Here is a 9,930-nt window from a genome sequence, read left to right as displayed (position 1 = left end):
TCCAAACTCTAAGTTTGGTGTTGGGACCACACTAACATTGACCTGATCACCTTGTGGCTCCATGAGAACCACTGTCAAGCTATTGACATTAAAGAAGCGCTTGTTGGGAGGCAACCCAATTTTATTTATCTAATTTTATTTTATTTTGTTTCTTTGTTATTTTTGTGTTTAATTAGGTACATGATCATGAGAAGTCACGAAAAAAATCAAAAAAATTAAAAACAGAGTCAAAAACAGAAGAAAAAAATTTTTCACCCTGGAGGACGCACAGGCTGGCGTTCAACGCCCAGAAGGTGCATCTGGCCGGCGTTCAACGCCAGAACAAAGCACCACTCTGGCGCTGAACGCCCAAAACAAGCAACAACCTGGCGTTAAACGCCAGGATGGTGCACAGAGAGGACAAACTGGCGCTGAACGCCAGAAACAAGCATGAAACTGGCGTTCAATGCCAGAAACATGCATTACATGGGCGTTTAACGCCCAGAACATGCACCAATGGGCGTTTGAACGCCAGAATGATGCATGGAGGCAATTTACATGCCTATATGGTGAAGGAATGGTATTTCTTTTCACCTCAGGATCTGTGGACCCCACAGGATCCCCACCTACCTTTTCTTTTAATCCTAATCACACTCTCCTAATCCAAATCTCATTTTCAATTCCTCTTCCCAATTACCCCATTCACCATTCACATCAACCTCCTCTTCCCCATAAATCCCACCTACCCTCAAAAAAAATTTCAAATTCAATTTCCCACCCTATCCCACCCATATAGCCGAATCCATCTCCCCTCACTCACCTCCATTTTCTTCTTCTTCTTCTTCCTCTTTTCTTTCTTCTCTTGCTCGAGGGCGAGCAATTTTCTAAGTTTGGTGTGGTAAAAGCATAGCTTTTTTTGCTTTTCCATTACCATTAATGGCACCTAAGGCCAGAGAAACCTCAAAGGGAAGACAAAAGCTTCCACCTCTGAGTCTTGGGAGATGGTAAAAATATAAGCCGTCATAGCTCAGTGGTAGAACATGTGGCTGCAAATCAAGAGATCCCTGAGATACCTCAGAGGATAAATTGTCCTCCACACAAACATTGGAAGCAATTAAGGGTGGAACATCATGAGCACTCCATCATTCTCCAAGAAATAAGAGAAGATCAAAAAGCAATGAGGGAGGAGCAACAAAGGCAAGGAAGGGACATAGAAGAGTTGAAGAACATCATTGGTCCTTCAAGAAGAAGACGCCACTAGAGGTGGATTCATTCCTTGTTCTTTATTTCTTTTTGTTTTCGGTTTTTAAGTATTATGTTTATCTATGTTTTGTGTCTCTACTTCATGATCATTAGTGTGTAACCATGCCTTAAAGCTATGAATAAAATCCATTAGTCTTTCACCTCTCTTAAATGAAAAATGTTTTAATTCAAAAGAACAAGAAGTACATAATTTTCGAAATTATTATTGAATTTAATTTAATTATATTGATGTGGTGACAATACTTTTTGTTTTCTGAATGAATGCTTGAACAGTGCATATGTCTTTTGATATTGTTGTTTATGAGTGTTAAAATTGTTGGCTCTTGAAAGAATGATGAACAAAGAGAAATGTTATTGATGATCTGAAAAAAATCATGAAATTGATTCTTGAAGCAAGAGAAAGCAGTGAAAAAGGAAGCTTGCGAAAAAAAAATGGCAAAAAATTGAGAAAGAAAAAAGAAGGAGCAGTAGAAAAAGCCAATAGCCCTTAAAACCAAAAGGCAAGGGTAAAAAGGATCCAAGGCTTTGAGCATCAATGGATAGGAGGGCCCAAGGAACTAAAATCCAGGCCTAAGCGGCTAAATCAAGCTGTCCCTAACCATGTGCTTGTGTCATGAAGGTCCAAGTGAAAAGCTTGAGACTGAATGGTTAAAGTCGTGATCCAAAGCAAAAGAGTGTGCTTAAGAGCTCTGGACACCACTAACTGGGGACTCTAGCAAAGCTGAGTCACAATCTGAAAAGGTTCACCCAGTTATATGTCTGTGGCATTTGTGTATCCGGTGGTAATACTGGAAGACAAAGTGCTTAGGGCCACAGCCAAGACTCATGAGTAGCTGTGTTCAAGAATCAACATGCTTAACTAGGAAAGTCAATAATACTATCCAAAATTCTAAGTTCCTAGAGATGCCAATCACTCTGAACTTCAAAGGAAAAAGTGAGATGCCAAAACTGTTCAGAAGCAAAAAGCTACAAGTCCCGCTCATGTAATTAAATTAATATTCATTGATATTCTGGAATTTATAGTATATTCTCTTCTTTTATCCTATTTGATTTTCAGTTGCTTGGGGACAAGCAACAATTTAAGTTTGGTGTTGTGATGAGCGGATAATTTATACGCTTTTTGGCATTGTTTTTAGATAGTTTTTAGTAAGTTTGAGCTACTTTTAGGGATGTTTTCATTAGTTTTTATGTTAAATTCACATTTCTGGACTTCACTATGAGTTTGTGTGTTTTTCTGTGATTTCAGGTAAATTCTGACTGAAATTGAGGGATTTGAGCAAAACTCTGAAGAAGGCTGACAAAAGGACTGCTGATGCTGTTGGAATCTGACCTCCTTGCACTCGAAATGGATTTTCTGGAGCTACAGAACTCGAATTGGCGCGCTCTCAACGGCGTTGGAAAGTAGACATCCAGGGCTTTCCAGCAATATATAATAGTCTATACTTTATTCGAAGAATGACGACGTACCTTGGCGTTGAACGCCAAGTACACGCTGCTGTCTGGAGTAAAACGCCAGAAAAACGTCATGATCCGGAGTTGAACGCCCAAAACACGTCAAAACTCAGAGTTCAACTCCAAGAGAAGCCTCAGCTCGTGGATTAATCAAGCTCAGCCCAAGCATACACCAAGTGGGCCCCGGAAGTGAATTTATGCATCAATTACTTACTCATGTAAACCCTAGTAGCTAGTCTGGTATATATAGGACATTTATCTATTGTATTAGATGTCTTTTGACCACGTTTCATCTTTGATCTCATCTTTGATCTCATCTTTGATCTCAGTTTTGTTTTATTCTTCATCTTAGGGGATCATTGATCACGTTAGAGAGGGCTGGCCATTCGGCCATGCCTGAACTCTTTGCTTATGTATTTTCAACGGTGGAGTTTCTGCACACCATAGATTAAGGGTGTGGAGCTCTGCTGTACCTCAAGTATTAATAAAATTCTATCTTCTTTTATTCAATTCTCTTTTATTCTTATTCCAAGATATTCATTCGTACCCAAGAACATGATGAATGTGATGAGTCAGATTACCCTCATTATCATTCTCAATTATGAATGTACGTGATTGACAACCATGTCCGTTCTACATGCAACAGAGCTTGAATGCGTATCTCTTAGATTCCCCAACAGAATCTTCGTGGTATAAGTTAGATAGTTGGCGGCATTCATCTGGATCCGGAAAGTCCAACCTTGTCTGTGGTGTTCTGAGTAGGATCCTGGGAGTCCGGAAAGTCCAACCTTGTCTGTGGTGTTCCGAGTAGGATTCCGATCATGAATGACCGTGACGTGCTTCAAACTTTAACCTGCTGGGCGTTGGTGACAGACGCAAAAGAGGGATTCTATTCCAGTAGGAGCGGGAACCAACCGGTGATTAGCCGTACTGTGACAGAGTGCGTTAGCATAGTTTTCACTGCGAGGATGGGATGTAGCCATCAGCCATGGGTGATGCCTCCAGACTGGTTAGCTGTGCGAGTGACAGCCGCACAGGTTATTTCCCCGTGAGGAATGAAAGTAGCCACAGTTGATGGTGAACCCCTATACAAAGCTTGCCATGGAAAGGAGTAAGAAGGATTGAGTAGAAGCAGTAGGAGAGCAGGCGTCCTTGGGCTCTACAGCATCTCCATCCGCTTATCTGAAATTCCTACCAATGAATCTGCATAAGTCTTCTATCCCTTTTATTATTCCTTTTTATTTATTATAATTACAATTCCTCTTTTTTCTGCCTGACTGAGATTTGCAAGGTGACCATAGCTTGCTTCATACCAACAATCTCTGTGGATTCGACCCTTACTCACGTAAGGTTATTACTTGGACGACCCAGTACACTTGCTGGTTAGTTGAACGAGATTGTGAAGAAAATAAACAATGCCCTCAGAGTATACATCTTTTATAAATCCAATTACAAGAAAAAAGGGAATCACAATTTCGTCCACCAAGTTTTTGGGCCAAGTTTCGACCCAGAAAACACAGATTAGAGGCTGTATAGTGGAGGAATGAAAGATTCATTCAGACACTTCTCATTATTCACACTTTAGGTTTTAGATGTAGTTTTTAGAGAGAGAGGCTCTCTCCTCTCTCTAGGTTTTAGGTTTTAGGATTTCTCTTCTACTTTTATTTGTCTTAGCATTCTAGTTTATTGATTTCCCTTGTTGATTTATTTAGTTTAGGAATTCTCATGTTAGATTTGATTTTTTATTTAATGCAATTTGAGGTATTTTATATTTATGATTGCTTTCTTCAATTTGTGTATTGATGCTTTCAATTGATTGCTTGGATTTAATATTCTCGTATTAATTTTCTATGCTTTTGTTTTGTGTCTTCCAAGTGTTTGACAAAATGCTTGGGAGGATCTCAAATTAGACTTTTATGTTCTTGGCTTGGGATGGTAACTGGGGGACCCTTGAGTTACTAATGTCCAAGTAATTGATAATTGGGAGCCATTAAATCTAGTTCTCACTAATTGAATTGGTGGAGAGCTAGGACTTATGGACTTGGAATGATATAGCTCATTTAACTTTCCTTTACTACTAGTTAGAGGATGACTTAATATGATTGATCCTTGGCAATTCTCATGTTGTGGTTAGTGATAAGGATAGAGATCCTTGACCACGAAACCTTGCAAAGACCTCTTTATTATTTGATTTTCATTACCATTTACTATTCTTGCTTCTTATCTTAAAAAACCCCAAAAGATACAATTTCTATAACCAATTATAAGCAGACTTTCCTGCAATTCCTTGAGAGATGACACGAGGTTTGAATTCTTCGATTTATTTTTTATTAGGTTTTGTTACTTGTGACCAACAATTTTTTGTATGAAAGGATTCTTGTTGGTTTAGAAGCTATACTTTCAACGAGCTTTTATTTGTGAATTCTAGACCACACAAAAATTCGTTCGTCACTCATCCGGAACTTTCACAATGTCAGGCCACACTTACGACATAGGGTCAGTAGAGTATCGAGTCTCCACCTGGAGCACGTGGTGGCTAGCCACGGCTTTCTTCCAGGGAAGCCCGTATCTCAGATAGTGGTAGTGCAACATTCACATTTCATTCAATAAGCATATATGCAATCATACTCAGCCATAATTCAATAATAGCTCTGCCGTAATTCGGCAATAACTCAGCCATCCGACTCATAATTCAATCCATAACCATCCAATTCATTAACAAATACAGCCCTTCGGCTCATGGCACATGAAGCACTTCCACCGCCATCCTCCGTATCTCATACAATCCTCTTCGATCATCATTGATCATTAATTCTCTCATTTATTCATTCACAAGTTACCACATTCCCTAGCTCCTTTTCCACTACTAGGCATATCGTAATAATTTAAGACATAAGGGGTGAGATCGGAGGCTTAGAAATATGAAATTTGGCTTTGAAAACACAAAAATTAACCTTTGAGTGAAAGCAGGGTTACGCGTGCGCACGCGTGGAAAGCCAAAAAATTATAGTGACGCGTATGCATCGCCCACGCATACGCATGGATGGGAGAAAAGCCAAGTGACGCCCGCGCGTCAGCCACACGTATGCATGGGTGCGTTTTCTGCCCCACGCACAAAGCCAGCGTAAGTCTCGCACAACTCTCGGGAATTTGGCTGGGCAATTGGAGCAGCACATCGACGCGTACGCGTCGGCTAGGCACATGCGTGGGTAGTGAAAATGACACGTGCACGTCGACCACGCTTACGCGTGGGAGTGCATTCTGCCAAAAATTTTACTAAGTTAAAAGTTGCAGAATTCACAGTTTCAAACCCCAATCTTCCGACGGGCAAAACTTCTCTGTTTCAAACCATTTTCACCCGTTCTTCGATCGGCATATACATCCTAGATCTAATTTCATTTCTAAACATGTTTGGCACAAATCGGGAATCCGGAGTCCAAGTTATGCCCCATCAAAGTATGCCCAAAATTCACATTTTCATACAAAACCACAAAGTGCCACTTTCAAAACAAACCAATTCCAACCCTTTTTACAATCAACCAAAACATACCAAAAATCAACCTCAAGCCTCCTCAACTCATACATTAACATTTTTATCTAATTCACAAATCACCATCCCACCATTTTAACCCATCTCAATCAAATAACCCGATTTCAAACACATTATCATGTCATATATTCTTCCTCATCCCAATTTCCAACAACACCATTTCCAATCAACCATCATTATATATAATCAATATCATCCTCACCATCAACATGGTATTACTCACAATTCAACCTCAACCAATCATCAAACATATATCAAAACATGCATATCTCTCATGCATCATACCATCAAAACATCAATATTCATAATCACATATATGACCACACAATATATCTCAACCATTCAACAACATCAACAATTCAATTCCTATCTTAGGGCCTCTAGCCTAAGTTTTCACACCACATTATATTTTAGATACAGGAAACCGAGACCATACCTTAGCCGATTTTTCCGATCAACCCAGAGCACTTCCAAATCACTTTTCCACCAGCTCTCAAGGTCTCAACACCTCCAAGAACAGATTTTTAGCACACAAAGTCCTTTTCCAAGCATTCCAAAATCTCAATCATGCTTCAATATTCACATACACACTACCTAAGGCACAATTATCATACCCAAACACAACAACTCAATAACCAAACATCATAGACCAAACCATTCCACTAGGATTGAGAATCTATCCACACCCAAAGATCAAGGAGTCAAGATTAATCTTCTCCTTCAAGCTAGTTGGATTCTATAACATCAAAAAGCCCAAAATCTCAACACTTTTTCTCCAAAAATTCGAATTTAAGGGCTGAGAAACTGAACTAAAATCGTGACTTACCTCAAGAATAAAGTAGTGGATTCTACAAAAATCACATTTTTTGGCTTTCTAGAATAAATTCTAATTTATGGATTGATTAGTCATTAATTAACCGGGGTTTACAGTTGTGACTTGATGACATGGACCATTAGTGACATGTGTCACCTCAAGATTTGACAACGTATAACGATACAATGATGTGTTGGTCAACGACACGTGGTATGCTAACTTGGATGGTTATGTCACGTGTCTTAATGTTATTTTGCCCCGTGTCAGATTATGCTCTGTGTCATAATGTTATTTGTCCACCTGTTATCCACTATGTCATCAATACATATGCACCAAATTAGTCCCTTACTTTATATCAAATGGCTCATTTTAGTCCATGAAATTGAATATTGTGTACCAAATTAGTTGCTTCATTAGTTTGTTCTCGTTTTTTTTATAAATTCAAAATTTTTAATATCTTTAAATACACTGATTTTAATTTTATCTTTTCACAAGTTATTTAAAAACTGGTACTTTTATAAAATGTTTTAAAATTTTTAGTTTTAATTATATATTTTTTTCTATAATATTTTATTAAAAAAATTATATGAGATATTGGTATTAATTTAGTAAAGAGTGTACGTTAAGAGTATAATAATTTTTTAAATACAAATTTTTTAATATTTAACACCTTAATAAATATTTTAATAATACTTGATAAGGCACTTGTTAACTAATATAAATTCATTATTCCCATCCATTTTGAGGATATTTGATTCCCCGTATAATTGACTTCTTATTAAATTAATAAGATAGATTTATACTGTCGATTATAGTAATTCATTTTGTTTATAACTTAGTTAGGCAGCCTTTTTATATATTATACTATTAATTAACATAAGCATTTATTGTAACTATATCTTGAACAGTATTAAACCAGATACAAATAAATACAAGAGACAATAATAAAATTTTGGATTTAGCTAACATGTACTCTAATGAAACAAATTAAAATTATTAATTAAAAAATTCATTATAAAAAATTATATAATAAAAAATTAAAATTAATGTATCAAAAAATATTGAAAATTTTAAATTTACAAAAAATTGAGAACAAACTGGTGAAGAGACTAATTTAATGTACGATATTTATATATATTTTTAAATATATAATAATTAATTGTAATGTATAAATAATATTTTTAGTTAAATATTAAAAAAATAAGTCTTCATTATATAGTTTTAGAACATTAAAAAAGAAAAAACTCGAAAACACTTGTACAATCAGAATGAGGCAGATATTGGAGAATGATTGGTCATCAAAAAATTTCAACACGCAAGATCGAACGGTGCAACCTCCAAAGGAAAACACAAGGCAATTATATTTTCCACTAACACACTTCAACACAAACGATCAATCTAATTACAGTTACAATTACTAAATTAGCAACACATAAAGTAACAGTGATAGAAGATATGCTTGTGGTGCTTTTGGACTCTCCCTTCACCATCATCCTCACCATCATCCTTCTCATCTTCTTCTTGCGCTTCGCCCTCGTCTTTATCTTTCTCCTCCTCCTCTTCATCTTCTGCGCCAACCTTGTTCATCTCCTTTTCGACATCCTCTCCTATTAGTAATTCCCTTTCGAAACCAGTATTAATTTTTTACATGAAAGTCTTTTGTTTTAAGATGCTTATTGCGAAATTATCATAAATTTGTTTATTAAATGTTCGTTTTGCTATATTTGGGCAGGAGATGCGGTTGCCACGGCATACTCACCCGGGCACAGAATATTTGAGGTCAAACCTTATATTTGATCAGATAATCGTTTGTGACGTTTGAAACTATAATGGAATAAAATAATTATTGATTGATTATTCATACTTTGTAACACCATTCAAATAATATGCACTTTATATAAGTGAAGATTTATATGCAGTTATCTTGATCGTTTTAAATAGTTAAATAATTTTAACATATTTGATTAAATTATCATCTAATAATATTATTCATCAATTTTATATTATATCGAACAATTGCATGTGAATTTTCACCTATTGAATTGATGATGCAGCTTTTTGAGTTTTGACATCTTGTGATGTTTCTGAATTGGGTACCAACTTTAATTTGTTACCTCCTGCTCTGCAACTCGATCATTATATTGGTGTGCTATGTATGTTGTGCAAGTTATGAACTCATGATACAAGTTTTAAGATTAATTCATTAATTAATATTTAATACCATGTATCTACCATAAATTCCAAACCAAATTCTCCCAATTTTAGCCGAAAACTAATTATTGACTTGTGTCAGGTGTGACAACATGAGGATTTAATTTAACATATGCTTTTGTTTGGTATCTTTGTTCCCCTAATAGGGTAGTCTAAAATAAAATTAGAGTAATCATAAAGTAAAAAGTGATTGACCCAATCAATCTCTATATCATTTTGATAGTACAGATCCAATTCCAATTAAACGTTAGTAGTTTAAAGATTATCAATTTTTAGGAAGTATTTCAAGTGCCCTATGAAATCAAGTTTATTTTGAGTGATTTTAACTATTTATCTCAATCATAAAACATATGGTTGAGATTGACAACTAAATTAAAATTAATTGTATAATTGAGATTAATGACTAAAATTACTGAAACACATGAATCAGTAATATACTTAAAATGTTTTCTAATTTTCAACTTTCCGCTTTATAAATAACTTTAAACAAATAAATAAATGAGACTATATATCATATACCACCTCCATCTTTCACATTCTTCTGATGTCTTGAAACGATCATATGCATTATTATTAATGGCATGGTGACTCTCCACAACACCAAAAAAAAAAAAAAAAGATAAGAGAAGAAGAGGAGAAAAAATGGGCATGTTTATTATCC

At 36.0% G+C, this 9,930-nt stretch overlaps 1 long non-coding RNA gene across 1 annotated transcript; it reads left to right on the top strand.

Moving 5' to 3' along the window:
• The first annotated feature begins 8,305 nt into the window (after positions 1–8,305).
• Positions 8,306–9,129, top strand: LOC114924177 (uncharacterized). The gene is made up of 2 exons (XR_003810970.2): positions 8,306–8,671; positions 8,791–9,129. It is a non-coding gene; the product is annotated as an uncharacterized lncRNA (long non-coding RNA).
• Positions 9,130–9,930: the final 801 nt, after the last annotated feature.

Source organism: Arachis hypogaea, chromosome 6, assembly GCF_003086295.3.
Source record: "Arachis hypogaea cultivar Tifrunner chromosome 6, arahy.Tifrunner.gnm2.J5K5, whole genome shotgun sequence".
NCBI classification, from domain to species: domain Eukaryota; kingdom Viridiplantae; phylum Streptophyta; class Magnoliopsida; order Fabales; family Fabaceae; genus Arachis; species Arachis hypogaea.
Note: the sequence above shows the minus strand (reverse complement) of the source record. Positions and strands in the feature narration are given on the sequence as shown.